This window comes from Ascaphus truei, chromosome 2 (genome assembly GCF_040206685.1).
Source record: "Ascaphus truei isolate aAscTru1 chromosome 2, aAscTru1.hap1, whole genome shotgun sequence".
NCBI lineage: Eukaryota > Metazoa > Chordata > Amphibia > Anura > Ascaphidae > Ascaphus > Ascaphus truei.
The window spans coordinates 419,201,273-419,217,220 of NC_134484.1; the positions used below are offsets into that span (position 1 = coordinate 419,201,273).

Below are 15,948 nucleotides of genomic sequence, written 5' to 3' on the forward strand. Positions count from 1 at the left end.
GGTACTGAGGGGAAGGGCATTCCAGAGGTGTGGGGCAGTCAGTGAAAAAGGTTTAAGGTGGGAGAGGGCTTTAGATACAAAGGGGGTAGAAAGAAGACATCCTTGAGAAGAACGCAAGAGTCGGGATGGTGCATAACGAGAAATTAGGGCTGAGATGTAAGGAGGGGCAGAAGAGTGTAAAGCTTTAAAAGTGAGGAGAAGAATGGAGTGTGAGATGCGGGATTTGATCGGAAGCCAGGAGAGGGATTTCATGAGGGGAGATGCTGAGACAGATCTAGGAAAGAGTAGAGTGATTCTGGCAGCAGCGTTTAGGATAGATTGTAGGGGAGACAGGTGAGAGGTAGGAAAGCCGGACAGCAGGAGGTTGCAGTAATCGAGACGTGAGAGAATGAGGGCCTGAGTCAGAGTTTTAGCAGTCGAGCAACAGAGGAAAGGGCGTATCTTAGTTATATTGTGGAGGAAAAAGCGACAGGTTTTAGAAATGTTTTGAATGTGTACTTATAGATAGAATGTGCATGTAACGCAAATATAAGTAATGCAAAAATTGGGAAAAGGCAGAGCACTGCCAAAAACTAAGAGGAGGCCGGCGTAGAAAAAGAAAAATAATTTATTAAATAAACGGATCATGACAGACCCCTTGAGTAGCAACGCAACGCACCTACGCGTTTCAGGCAGCACGCCCTTTATCAACCTTGATAGGGGCAGCACGCCCTTTATCAACTCAAAGGGTGTGTCATGATCCGTTTATTCAATAAATAATTTTTCTTTCTCCACGTCGGCCTAGGCTTTGGCAGTACTCTGCCTTTTCCCCCATTTTTGCTTGCCTATTCCATTGGGCAGATCTAGCACGCCGTTTGGAACCCGCATTCTGGACTTCACGGAGAGAACCGTGGAACATACTGAGCGAGTCATTTCAAATTCTTTATGTTTTATGTCAGCTTAAAATGGGACACAGTATGTACTTATAGATATGTGCTAGTTAGCACTAGGTACTAGTTCCTTAATCCTTGCTGGGATGCTGATAAACTATATTACTCATTGAAGTTGTCCTGCGGAGTGTTTTAATAAGTCATAAGGATACAATTAACCCTTGAAGCACCGGCTGCTACCGATTTCTAGAAATGTATGTGCTGACCTGGTAACATAAGACAGGGAAAGGGAACAGTAACAGTATAATAGTACAGAATACCTGGTAACTAGGACAGGATATGATCAGTTTATAATAAGAGACTATTATAATTGATAGCTAATAGAACAGTCAGTAAGATTTAAAGTAGATGCATTCCTGGTAACCTGAACAGGTTTATGTTAGTAAGTAATATAGTGTGGGATGCTTCATATATGCATTGATTATACACTAATATTAATGTAGGAACAGATAAAATAGTTGGCTATGTACTGTAAGATGTTTCTGGGAGCACTCCTCATAAATAGGGAGAGTTGGTCAGTATTGGTAGAGGAAAACGACAATGCAGAAAGGTTAAATCACCCACAAAAACACTATTAAACATGAATCACTCCCACGGCTGTGAGAGCAGATACAGTACCTTTACATTACCTACAAAATATGTTTCTGGTTGTAAAAGAACCCTGATGTACAAGATGGAAATCCTTTAATCTTTTATTACAATATAGAGCGTGGATAGTTTTGTTTTTACTGCTATAAAGCTGAAAAGCTGTTTTCAATATGACCAACATACTGCTCACATAAGCTGTAAAGCTAAAAGTTGGCAGCTTGCAGCCATGACATTTTAAAAAGCCCAAGAAAATTAAAATGCAATAATTAGATCCCTTTCTTCAAATGACTAGCAAAACCGTGATGTGGTAAATAGCTCATTTTAAGTGCATTTTCAATTATTTCAAACATATTGTGTCAGGACTAATAATGCTCTAAATTAGAAATATTAACACAGCGAAACAAACACTGCTAAAAATTGGTATTGATTATAATGCCATTATTTCTTAGAAAGTACCTATGCGCTGGGAGTTGTATTTTTTTTCTTTTCTCCGTGGCTAAATAGCTTTCTGCTTCACATGGAAAATACTCAACAGGGATTCAGATTGAATGCCATCAAAGCAATGTAAGTTAGCACAACCTAACCTTTTTTTTCATATCTTTGACCCATTGTATAATCTGGTTTTATTTTCCTTTGAAATAGGGATTAGTGGGAATTGCTTGTAAATTCACCATGTCCGTGGCTGGTTTAGGGTTTGATGAATTTGAAGTCCTTTCTCTTATAAACATTATATTTTTGAAGACTAATCTCCATATGGTAGGTCTAATAAAATGTAATATAAAACATCAGACCCATGACTTTGCAATCAGTATCGCGTGCATGCGTGGATCTTGTGCATAAGATGAGAATATTGAAATGATGTGGGGATATTGTCCACTGAAGTGGATGTTGCTGACCAATACTTGGAGGACAGACAAACGGGAATGGGGTTGTTTTAGGCCGGAGGGGGATGTTCTTCTACATTAAATAACCTATTGTGCTGGTTTATAAAGAAAGGTTTCTGCTTCTCTTACGCAGAAGTAATGAGTTCGAAGTCTGCTCATTACACGGCAAATTCCACAACTACTCATTTGCCCAAATGGGGTGAGGCGTGGGGGTAGTGGTTAAGGAATTGGTCTTGAATACACAAACTGGGTTCAGTGCCTGGCTGAGCCTGATGCACTTTGTGTGACCTTGGGTAAAAACACGACCTCCCTTCCCAGCACGTACTTAAAAACCAGATGTACTGTATATCTCAATGTATCTTTCCTGGTAAAGTAGAAAAACCCTACGCTTGGACTGTCTGCTTGCTAATTTTATTGTAGTTGCTGAGGCAGCTAAGTGCAATTTTGTTCACATTGAAACTCACTTGTAAGTGTAGCGCACTTTCCCCCACCCCCTGGGAGATATGGCAGCTACGGTGTGTGTGGTGCTTTACCTGCGGCTCACAGGAGGCCTGAACCTCCGCTGCTGGAAGCCTGGGGTGTACCTGATACGTTGGTTGACAGCGCCTCCACCTGCATGGGATCCTAACAGTGTGGGATAACCCCTTGCTGGACAATAATAAATACACACTGGTATGATATAACCGGATTACTGAACACGTGACTAAGAATAAGAATAATGCAGAACCACTTACGCCTCGCAGGGCCAACCCGTTCACCATGCCCACACCCCGGTGCGGTTTTTACCCCAAAGTATTGAGGTGCCCCCGGTGTCCACACGAACTAACCCACCCAAATGTGCGAGACAGTGTTGCCCCACTGAACGGAAGTGTATAGTTGATGCACGCGGGGAGGTACCTGCCGGGTGCTCCCAGCACTCAGGCGCGCCAATGCAGTATGATGAGATCCACGGATCCAGTGACGTTACCCGCGAAGGCTCCGCCTCTACGTTGGGTGGTATCCCACGTGGATGGTGCCACCATGCAGAGTGTCTCTATACTGTAGGTGGTGATCTAGTCCCAGACCACAGGCCTCTTCTGCTGTGCGGCGTCCTGCTGTGTCCCTGACACTATAGAGGCTAATGAGGGCAGTGTCCTTATCTAAGGGGCCTGTCCCTGTAGCAGCCACAGAAGGAAAAAACGAATGGCGCACAGCCAGGGAGCCAGGTGTGGAGTAAAACTGCTTCTTTATTGGTGCATGCAGGGAGACAAGTAATCCCCTTGGTGGGACAAAGACAGGAACCTCCTACGCGTTTCGGACCTGGGGGTCCTTTATCAAGGAGTACTCCTTGATAAGAGTTACTCCTTGATAAAGAGTTACTCCTTGATAAAGGACCCCCAGGTCCGAAACGCTTAGGAGGTTCCTGTCTTTGTCCCACCAAGGGGATTACTTGTCTCCCTGCATGCACCAATAAAGAAGCAGTTTTACTCCACACCTGGCTCCCTGGCTGTGCGCCATTCGTTTTTTCCTTCTGTCTCTATCTGGATTTCGGATCCCTCATGGCTGGCACGCCTGTCCACCACCCCTGGAGATGACGTGAGTGGGTTCTTTATGGTTTCTAGACTTTCATGGTTAAGTTTGACAGTTGTCTTTGAGGACTTACAAGTCTTTATTTACCACCCACTCCCACTGGTATCTCCAGGGTAAAATGTTTATCAATCATTGAATTGGATGGAGTCGTCCTGGGTTTGAGCACCCTATTTTTCTCATTCACCTGTAGCAGCCACAGTCTGGTTTTGGTCTCAGGGCCTACCTTGGGCCTAACGGGACAAGGTAGGCCTAGTCCACGGAAGCATATCTCCCTGGACACTACCTCTCAGCTTCAGCTCCCTCTGCAGACTGGCGTGGCTTCAAGCGTGCGAACTGTATCAATATCACGAAGCAGGGGATTGCTGTGGCCCTATTGACTGGTTCCCGACACCTGACTAACTGTCCCTGTGCATTGTGGGGCTTGTAGTCCCTGCATAGCTTCCTCCATGTAATGGCCGCCATGCAGCACTCTATGCGCATGCGCGACTGCACTGTGCATGCACGACCATATTTAAGATGGCGACGCCTTGCTAAGGGAGCAGCCGGGAGCCTCCGGCGATACGATCGCCTCTCCTACCCGCCGATCGTACCCTGTACCTCCGCAGCCACAACGGGAGGTAGGGAACCATGGGGGACCCTGCCTGTCACGATGACACCAACTTTTATCAACACATTTATATTTCTGGTTACTTGATTGAACAGAACAAGTTGCAAAATAAATTGTGATTTATTTCCTTCATAGACAAACACACAACATCTGCAGAATACACTTAAAACAACACTCACTGGGATAAGGGAACGAAATAAATTGGTTTTGTAACGAAAGAAATTGTCCTTTGCTTGCCAGTGCAAGAAATGCAGCCTTGGTTTTAAAAGTCCTGTGGTTATGTTGTTGTTAACCCCTTCACTCCTGGACTGGTTGCTGCTGGGCTTGAACAAAGTCTTGCATTTTTACATCATGGATTAAAATTCAGGAATCACACTGTGGATACCTGGGGAGCCACAGTTATAGATTGCCCAAAGCTATCTTTAACATGTGGATCCAATCCCCTCGTGGTAACAAAAAAACCCATGAATAGCCAAGTTACCCACAGTTCATAAGACCGGTCAAAAGGGCTGTCCGGTGGGAGGGCACATGGGTCAGGTTGACGCCCATGCCACTTAGCATACCTTGGCTACACCCATAACTTGGGGCCACTGTGTCTGATTTCTGACTCAGAGGTGTCACTAGCCTGACATCTGTTGTGCATCAGTATGCCAGTATTGTATAAATTATGGGTCTCAGGGTCTTTTCATAACTGACACTCTTTTAAACAAAATATTTTTACAAAATTCTTTTGGGCCTTCTACTTGTAAGGGCAACGGATGGGGAGTAGAGACGGAGGTACATTTGACCTATAGAACATGCCACTACCATTAGTTAACGGTGGTCCATGGAGAAACAGTCTCATTGTAGAGCCATGGTGTAGAAGCCAACAAAGCATTAAAGGAAACCCCCATTTCTTTTTGTTTACCATTTATGTAACACACATTATTGTGACATTTTAGTTTTGGGGTAGTTAATATTATATTATTCATATATTAATATGAAGTATTTTTGCATTTTCTAAGAATTGTATATAAATTACTGATCAGTGCAACGTTTCTTCTTCTGTTTTGATATTTGTTGGATTGCTGTTATTTCACAGCAGCAGAAAAAAGGGTTACATGACGTCTCTGTGCAATGTTTTTATCTAGTGGAAAAATGTAACATATGTTGTTAAGTGGGAGGAAGGCAGAAGGAGAAAGTTACAGTAAGTGGAGGAGGCAGCAAAGCCACAGAGGGTCAGGATGTTAGTCTTACAACTAGAGATGGGAGAATCTGCCCAAACCCGTTTCCCGGATTTTCGCTGATGTTGGCCCCAAAATCCATTTTGTGGTGTAAAAGCCGCAAACGGATTTGGGCGGTTTCAATCCATGCGGATTCATCAAAAACCGCCATTGGATACAATCCGTGGACAGATTTGTAGGATTCAATCCGCAGATTCAGCAATCAGTTGGCGGGTTCTTAACAATCCTCCAATAGATTGCTGAATCCGCGAATTGGATTCTGCATATCCGTTCACAGGTTCGGAATCTGCAGAATGTGGTGGTAATAAGAATAAAACATCAGCAAAACGCCCTTTTTGAGATTGATCCACTAAAATCCGTGGACCAAAGGAACCGACCGGCCGATCCGCTGCGGATCCAAATCTGCCCCCAAAATTGCCCATCTCTACCTGCAACCTGTACATGAGGGACAATACATGGCACAAACTTAAAAGCAAACAGGACTGAGGGATGGAAACTAAATATTACTAACCCAATGACCCTCAGCAAAGTTTCACTGGTACTGTATGTAGAGCAGTAGTTTCTAACCTTTTTTGGTTATGGAAGACTATGTGAAATTCTAAGGTACCCCAACCCTCTCTAGCAGCACGTCTGAGATCAGATGCATTGTAAGGAACCCCAACCCTCTCTAATAGGGCGTCTGAGATCAGATGCATTGTAACGAACCCCAACCCTCATAGTGCTTCTGAGACAGAGAAGGTTGGGGTTCGTTATAATGCATCTAATAGTGTGTCTGAGATCAGATACATTGTAAGGAACCCCAACCCTCTCTAATAGCGTGTCTGAGATCAGATACATTGTAAGGAACCCCAACCCTCTCTAATAACATGTCTGAGCTCAGATGCATTGTAAATTCTTCTGTATTTGGTACAATTTTAAAATAACATGAACCTTACTGGGAATCCTTTAAGGATACCCGGGAAATCCTGGTTGAAAAACACTTACGTAGAGGATGACCAGTATAGCAGAACTGATATAAAGCAACAGTAATGCTCAGTTGTTTTACTTTTTTTTTCATAACAGAGCCAAAACTCTGTTATTCTTAGCTCGGGTTTTGATATTTGTAAATCTGTAGATAAAATTAATCTTAGGCAGTAATGTCACATTCCCAATAACATCACGGCTTTTTATTGATTGGCTGGATGGAAGCTGAACTGGCATCTAACTGTACATTGATTTCCCAAAAAGGTGATAACAAACAGCATACAATATATACATTATATTATTTCACAAACTAGGGGATTCCCGGCACTACAAACAGGGCTATATTGCTCGAGATGACTATGCTTCGTAATTCATTTTGAAGCAGGAAACAAAAGGGGATTGCAGCCCCAGCTAATATTTTCCCCTTTTTTGTTCATTTGTTTTATTTTTATTTTAGCCTGGTCCTTATATTCATTTGGGGGAATGACACAACAGTCAAATCTAATGAAGTTAAACACAGAAGTCAACATTTTCACGTTTGACTGGCTCTCTAGAAACTTTAAATTAACTTTCTATACTTAATAGTGCAATTTAGCCCCTATACCTAATGGAATGAATTCCCTACTGTGAAAAATGTAGAGCATTTTCCCATTGACTAAAGCAAAATACTGAAATATAAAAAAAAATATTAAAAGCTTATGAAAAATTCATGCATTATGTTTCCAACCCTCATGTACAGCCAAAGTTTAAATAACATTGATGCATTTTCCCTCCTACAATTCTTTTTCTACACTTATCTCCACAACAGTTTAACCACGTAATTTACCTACATTGGCAGTATGGACATTAGATAAGCATGAGCAGTTCCACCTACTGTTAATTTTTGTGAACTGACTTACAGTGCATATAAAAACCACTATCATTCAGCGTGAAGCTTTCCTGGAATGTACTCAACAATGTTTCATTATTGTGAGCGTACATAGACATGGGGAATGCTTTTGGTCATGTGAATAGAGGTGTCTTTATTCACCTTGGCCTACAAAACAAAGCAAATACACCAAGATCAGGGACAGGAAAATGCAAATTTCTCTATAATTCCTCTGTACTCTGTAGAGCATATTCAAGAGGCAATCCAAGGCAGCAGATTTTTGTGTGAATGTGTGTGTGTGTGTATATATATATATATATATATATTATATTATATTATATTTATTTGAAGCAGGGGGTCTCGGGGCTAAACCCCGTTACTTTCAGTTCCAGCGGCCCCTACTTCCAGAGACAATTACGTGCGAATTAGTCTGCTGTTCAGATATTTCCCGACCTGCGGGCCAATAGGAAGCCATGACGTAATTGGTGCAGCTTCCTATTGGCCCATGTGACACGGAAGTTTCAAACTTGAAATTCCTGCTTGCTGAGCCGGAGCAGCTACCAGCACCTCGTTTGGAGGTAAGTATCTCCGGACGTATGGGGTCCCAGGAGCTGAAAGTAACGGGGTTCAGCTCCAGAGACTCCCTGTTTCAATTCTATATGTTTTTTTTATTTTTATGTATAGCCTGGCCTTTGGCAGCTATTGCTAATTCTGGACCTTTCCTCTGTCAGTCCTGTTAGAACAGTCAGTGGAAAGGTTAATTCCTTCAGTTAGCCTGTTTGTATTTCAGCTCTGAGTATTGTAGCAGTATTCAGGGGCAGGCTTAAGCAACCTTTGAGCATGTTAATCCAAAGGGTGGATATGGGTTGGAACACCCCCTGATGTGTGTGAGCCAATCGGTGTCCAGCTTTGAATTGTAATTATTCAAAGCTAGAGACACTCCCTGAGGATATTCAAATTGAGACATGTTTCCTAAAATAAGTTTTCAGTGAGAGAAATTAGTTAGTGAGTGGAGTTAGTTTTGAAAGAGAGAGCTGAGAGAAGGATTGAGAAGCGGTCGCTCCCTCTTACCCCACCAGGGCAGAGAAGCAAGAGCAGGCCTATGCTGTGTTGCTGTACTACTGTATGCTGCTTTGAATAAAGAACCACAGAAAGAAGCTGCTGTGTGTGTGTCACTGTTCCCGGTGTGAGAAGGAGAAAGTGTCAGTGGGGGTCCCTCTTCTGGAGACCCCAGAGGATCCCTACTGGCTGGAGGCACTGCACCACCCAGAGATAACAAGAGCAAGGTAACCTGTCCCATAACCTACTGTCCCTGTCCTGGTTCTCCCCACAACATCACGGAGCTCTCAGCCCTCCTGTTACCAGCAGGTATACAGCACCAAGACACCTGAGCGTAACCTGGGAAGGAGTGTACCTCCCCTTCCCCCCCCAATCTCATGTCTGGTGGGGTGAAAGAGGGTTACATATGTATTCACCGTCTTGAATTGCTCCTTTCAGAAGTTCATGATTAGGGATCAATAGAAAAGCTTTCACTTCTTCTGTGTGCAAAGTAATGACTGGATTTATTTGTCTACTGAAAGAGACATAGGCCTTTATTCTGTGAGGTGTGATAAGCGCAGATGACGTGCTATCACAGGAAAAGCCCCATGAGAGTCAGTGGGGCTTTTCATGCGATAACACGTCATCTGTGCTTACAGTATCACACCTTACAGACTAAGGGCCATATCCTTTTTTATTTAATTCTTTAAATCTTACCTCAGCCGGGTGTTCCATCTTAGCTCTCCCCTGGAAATGTTAGTTTGTTTGTGCCATTTCTGACACAAAAAATACAAATTTGGTGATAATGTCAGTGTCAGGGATGTTCCTGATTGGTCTTGAACCCTGGTCTCTTTCGTGCCCAGCCTGGAGATCTTCCACTCTCCCACTGGAACTGCTGTTTTCTGTTGAGAACTTTCTGAAGGCTGCTAATCACCGGCAGCTGTCCCTCATCAGCAGCCAGTCCTATATAAACCTCCCCTTCTTGTTCCTCCTTGCCTGTTTATTGTGGTTTTCGCTGTAGACAAGCTCGCTGCCTCTTCGAGTGTTTGCTGTTGCTTTGTACCAGACCTCTTCAGACCTTACTACGTTGCTCCTCTGTTGTTCTCACTAACTGCCTGTTTCCTGACCATCATTACATGCCTGCCACCTGCCTCGGACAACTGAGATGTTTTCTTACCATCACTACGTACCTGCCGCCTGCCTCTGACCTCTGCCTGTCCATTGCTACTGGCCTGCTATCTTGTCCTGGCCACCGGACTCCAGCCCTGCAGTCATTGCCCTCTTCCTCCTCCTTTATTTTTTAAGTAGTGATCTCCACTTAAGGGGGCATCGTAATACTTTACAGTCAGTTTGAGAGCAACTACAAATTAAATACAATTATTTTGTTGCACAAGAGACAGATAGGAAAACCCAGAGTTATAATAATAAATGGTTGCATTAAGTGAACAGAGGTAATACATTCAGTTTACAGATATTTAATGGACAGTCAGAGATATGATTATGGGCATAAGTAACATTTACAGACTGCCATTAAAATTGTGTTAGAAGAGGTAGGATAGACATTCAATGTGTTAGAAGAAACTCTGCCTCAAGGAGCTTACAATCTATAGGCTGGGTAAGTAGACATTGGGTAGAGGGGACAGTGGCGTAACTATGCCTTCAGGGGCCCCCGGGCGACGTTGTAATGTTGCTGTCTCATGATGCATTGCCATGGCAACGCATCGCCATGACACCAAGACGTTATGGGGATGGCAGCTCTGTTACTGAGGCCCTGCTCTCTCTCCGGCAATCAGTTTCATTGCTGTGGGGAAGAGCGCGGGGCCTCTGTAACCACTTGGGGGGACATCATGAGTCTGGAGGGAGGGCGGGTGGTAGCTACTTCACTGATGGGATGAGAGTGTTGGTGAGTTTCAATAACAATAGAGCAGCTGTAACATTACCAAACAGCAGCAAATGGTGGACATTCTTTGGCCACCCTTTCAGATGCCCGTTTTTGAGGCAACGCAGATGTAAACTGAAGGGGTTCTCAATGCCCGTGATACCCGGACTACAAACAAGGCCGCCATATTGATACCCCAAGATCGCCGACTGGAAGCCCTATCATGAACAGACTCGCCACTCTTGAACCGGGTGGGGTAAAAAGAGTGCAAACTTTCAGGAACACTAAGGTAATTTTTCAGGAGATAAAAAAATCTGCATCATGAAGAGACCTTTGTGGTCCTGAAAGCTTGTTCTCTATGTCAGGGGTGCACAAACTTTGTGCGCTGAACCCCCCCTCCCCCTACTTGCCAGACCCTGTGCTCGGAGCCCCCCTTACCTAAAATCCGGCATCAAATGACGCGCAGGGTCATGTGACGTCACGTCGCGTGACCCGCGGCGTCATTTGATGCCACGTTGCCATGGCGACGCGTCGCCAAATATAAGGTAGCAGACACGGCAGAGGCCTGACACGATCCGCCGGCACTTAATTTAAATGTCATGGGGAAGAGCGCGGGGCCTCTGCAGCCGCCGCGCCTGCCCCAGAAAAATCTTGCGCCCCCCCGCACTTTGCGCACCCCTGCTCTATGTAACCATTAAAGGTATGGCTTCTACTTTACTTTTGTTCTGTCAACTTCTAATTTACAAATTGGATTGGCCTGAAGTTGACAAGTTTTGGAGGAAAGTAATAGAGAACAATGTAGAAATGAAAGATTTGGAAAAAAAAAAAAAACACTTTTTATATCCAAAATTGGAAATCTCTTTACATTCAGCAAATGGTCTGACCAGATGTTTATCAAAATTGGCTGAGTTTTGAGAGTACGATCTGAGGTAGTGACCTTTTCTAACTGCACGTTTCTAGCTATCCATTTCTTTCAGCTAAACAAAATATTCATGCACGTTCTGTAGGGCAGGGGTGGACAACCTTTTTTTTTTTTTATCCGGCGTTGACTCAATTCTCCCCCCCCTCCCCATCCCCTCTCTATAAATTCCCCGCCCCCTCTAAGAATTTGACCTTGGGGAGTGTAGGGAGGGCTTCGGTCCCACAGAAGACGGAAGCTGGGGCCCCGCAGTCGGATGCGGAAGTTAGGCCTGACTTCTGGTGTACAAGTGGTGGGGGCGTGATGGGGATGGAAGCTGCTGTAGAGCTTTTGCTGTAACTTATGACTGGCCTTGTGACTTGAATTTCCCTTGAAGAGAAGTTTTGCTGTAATGTATAGTTTTATTTAGATACATATGGATTTAATTTGCAATTCATTGAATAATGTTATTTGAGTGGAGTTTTTTTTATTCTAGTCAAATCTTACGTATGAAAATATTACATAAAACACAGAACACCATTAACGTATTCATTTGAGTAATTCCAAAATATAATATATACAGAACAAATACACTTTGCGCACTTAAGAAACGTAAAATAAATAAACATGCCTATGTATCTGTATCAATATAAACCAACATAAAAATAGTTGTCTTATGAGATCCACAAGACTGAATGATTTTAACTTTATTCCGCCCAATCAATAAACCTCTTGTAGCTGTACTGCTCCAGCCCTTGGGTCAGTGCTGCATTAAGCACAATACAGGCATACCTCGCATTAACATACGCAATGGGTCCAGAGCAAGTATGTAAAGCAAAAATGTACTTAAAGTGAAGCACTACCTTTTTCTCACTTATCGATGCTTCGTTACAGGCAGGGAGCCGGTATTGCTGTTACAGGCAGGGAGTCGGTATTGCCGTTACAGGCAGGGAGCCGGTATTGCCGTTACAGGCAGGGAGCTGGTATTGCCGTTACAGGCAGGGAGCCGGTATTGCCGTTACAGGCAGGGAGCCGGTATTGCCGTTACAGGCAGGGAGCCGGTATTGCCGTTACAGGCAGGGAGTCGGTATTGCCGTTACAGGCAGGGAGCCGGTATTTCTGTTACAGGTACGTCACTACTACGGCGGTCTGTAGGGCAGAATAAGTGTCCGTACTCGCCAAGCGAGCGTACAGACACGGGGGTATGGTGCTATTGAAAATATGTCCTTACTCGCGAGTGTACTTAAAGTGAGTGTCCTTAAACCGGGGTATGCCTGTATGTAGCACGTTTTAATTCACCATAGCAAAAAAAGACAGTTACTCTGTACACTATACTTCCACTATTATTGAAAGAATAAAAGAGATCTCAGATGCTTAAAGTTAACTCTTGTTCACTGATGACGTCTCACCACAGTCATCTCCAAGGCCAACGATCTCCCTGCCCTCTTTCCAAGCCTCCTTGCTTCCTCAGGGGAATTGGAAGCAAACCAAGGATCTAATTAGGGCTGAGGTTTTGCAACGGATAAGAAACTAGACGGATAAGTGGCCAAGTGGTTCTATTACGCCATCAATTTCTGTGTCTATGTTAATGAATATGAATTCTAATGAATACATTGGAACAGACGGTGGTTGGATCAGTATATAATAAGTTGTGATTATGTTTTATAATGGCCTCACGAATAATTGTGTAATTTAAGTTGCCATGTTTTGCTCATTAACTTCTAAATATGTTGTTTTATGTGGCAAGCCCTGGACATATGGACAGGAAATACTCTGGAAAGCTTGACATGCAAAGCTAGTCTGGAAAATCTTTCCAAACTATTTCAGTAACATGAAAACTAAATATATGCCTAATATTTTCTAAGTGGTGCTATGCGATAAGACATCTTCCAGTGCCGGAGGACACCTTACAATTCATTCACTTGAAGGTTCCATAGAGTGCCTCTAGCACCAGCATGTGTCAGTAGCACAGCTTAGTAGATATGCCCTGTATACCTCTATTGTTCATGAAAGGTAAGGAACGCATTCTTAGAACTTACAACTTGATTCAAAAGCTCACAGGAAATGCAGATAATGAAAGCTTTCATTTTTTTAAAATTCAATAACTTAAAATCTCTTATGCATCCTCACGTCATGGAGATTAAAACAAGAGTTGGCACAAAGTTCACTGAGAGGGTGTTAGGGGGAGATTTACCAAGGTCGAAGCTGATTCACCAAGGGCATAGCATCCCGATCTGACGCTAACTGCTATTCAGGTCAACGGCAGGTAACGTTGTATCGGCATTTGATACCCCGCATTGTATTTATGATGGTGAAGAGCTATGAAGATGTGTGAAGTTTTCGAGATTCGCATTGTGACTGTGCAAATGTAAGGAAAACAGCATCACTGGGAAAGCGTAACCGAATGTCTTTCTTTCTAATGTAAGCAAACGTTTTGCTGCATGTTCAAAATTCTCAAAATGTCAAGCTCAATAGTTGCGCAAAAAGTACCAAATTTAGCAGAAGGTACAGAGAAAACCACTACGTTTCTCCAAACCCACCCACACATGTGCATCATGTATAGGTAAATATAAAGGGGCAATCCCTCCTAGGACCAAAGTGAACTAATTCCCGTGACATTTTAAGTGGTCTCATCTGGGTGATTGATGCCTTTTTTTTTTTTAAACCCAAATATGACATCTATTGTATAAGTATTTTTAAAGTTAGACTTAGGAGGGGTGTGATTTCCTCTGGCTGCTCCCTTGTGTGATCAGCACATCCTTGTACAGTCACAGTCCCCTCTCCCTGCAACTGTATTGGTTCTCTGATAATGACAGGAGGTATAAAGGCAAACAAAACCCTTGCTTGACAAACTTCCCCAGAGGCCACTTAGAAATTCAACTGGCTGACTATGTGGGATTGCACCTTTTTTTTTAAATCATAATTTTGCTTCAACCTAATCTGCGGTGTAGATTTAAGGAGAAGTGAATCTCCAAGTAGTGCTGCAGGTTATCCTAAATCAAGCCATTATAAGGCAGCGCTGTATATATAATCCTTAGTATATAGCAGGATGAAGTTCATAGTATAAATGCTGGATCCTATATGTCGTATGCTAGGATAGAAACCAATTGGAGCCCTGCAGATAGCTAGGACAACCGCAGGAATCACAGGGAGACCCAGCAACCTGGATCCAATTGAGCATTCAGAGCAGCTCTCAAAGGCAAGATAGCCAGAGAATGAGAAAACTGTACTCACGGTACCACTGCTTTTTTCAATCTTCATTCATCCTTGTATGTGTGCATCCCGCCGAGCCATAGCCAGAAGAGTAATCTGCAGGGGCCTAAGTTCCAGGGAGCCCACCGTTTCTGAAATATACATGGTTTTATCCACGTGACAAGATCATTTGACTGGTGAACACAATATAGCAGCCGGGGTCAGCCGTGCCCTGGTAGCCAATAGAAAATTGGCAATGTCCTCAGGAGAAGCGTCCTATTGGGTGACCCCGGTGGTGGCCGTATAGGATTTTTTTGTTTTCTTATGTTACCAGAAGAAAAAGGGGGGGAAACTATTTGGTACAGTTGCTGTTTTTAATCACTAAGAATGTTGCCATTTTCACAACTTTTTAACAAGTTGCATGAAACATTTCAAATAATAGTTGTGTAATGAGCATGTTTCTTTCTTAAAGCTGCAGTTCAGTCTTTTTTTTTTTTTTTTTTTAATTTATTTTTTTACTTCAATAGTTTCATGTGTGCAATCTCTAATTACCTAAAGAACTGTATAGCTGCAGGTCAATTCGTTCTCCATGTATTGATATGCGAAATTTGGTGACATAATTAGAGCTGGCATATGTTTTTCTTCTGCTTCTGTCAGTCAGTGGAAGCTCATGAATATTCATGAGCACTCCTGCACTGACATGTGCTAGAGGGAGGGCAGGGCTGACAAAGGGGTGTGCCAGGGCTTGTGACAGGACATGAAGGGGCAGTGCCTTAGCAAATGGCTGTTAAAATAGAATACAAGAAAATTGGTCTTTAAAAGTTGTTGTTTTTAAAACAGAAAATGCTAAAAGTATTTTTTCTTACTACAGAACTGATTTATTAAAAAAAACACACACATGCAGGATATTGACTGAACTGCAGCTTTAATCATAGTCAGTTTATGCATGAGAAGGAAAGTTGGGTGCAAGTCATTGCTCTCATACCCATATTTAGCTGGTATCCTGATGCTACAACTTCAATGTGGCTATGGGAATATGTTTCCTCACTATTTAGATCCCTCTTCTGAGGGCCTTGTACTGACTATAAATAGTTGAAACTGCAAACCTAGTTGTCAGAGGGGTAAAAAACAGGGCCGGCCTTAGAGCAAGGCGGTTGCCTTGGGCCCTGTGCCTTCAGGGGCCCCACACTCTCTCCTCGCATTTCCTGCCAGCGCCGGGATACAACTTCCGCCCGACAGGAGAGGGGGGAGTTGGGCAGTCCCCAGGCCGGCACAGGACTGCTGCTCCGCTGTTCGCCCCAAGGTGTGTT

The 15,948-nt window shown here is 43.4% G+C and overlaps 1 protein-coding gene across 18 annotated transcripts in view; it reads left to right on the forward strand.

Moving 5' to 3' along the window:
- Nucleotides 1-15,948, forward strand: part of KIAA1217 (KIAA1217 ortholog) — a 493,175-nt gene that overhangs the window by 358,719 nt on the left and 118,508 nt on the right. The gene's annotated exons all lie outside the window — the stretch shown is intronic.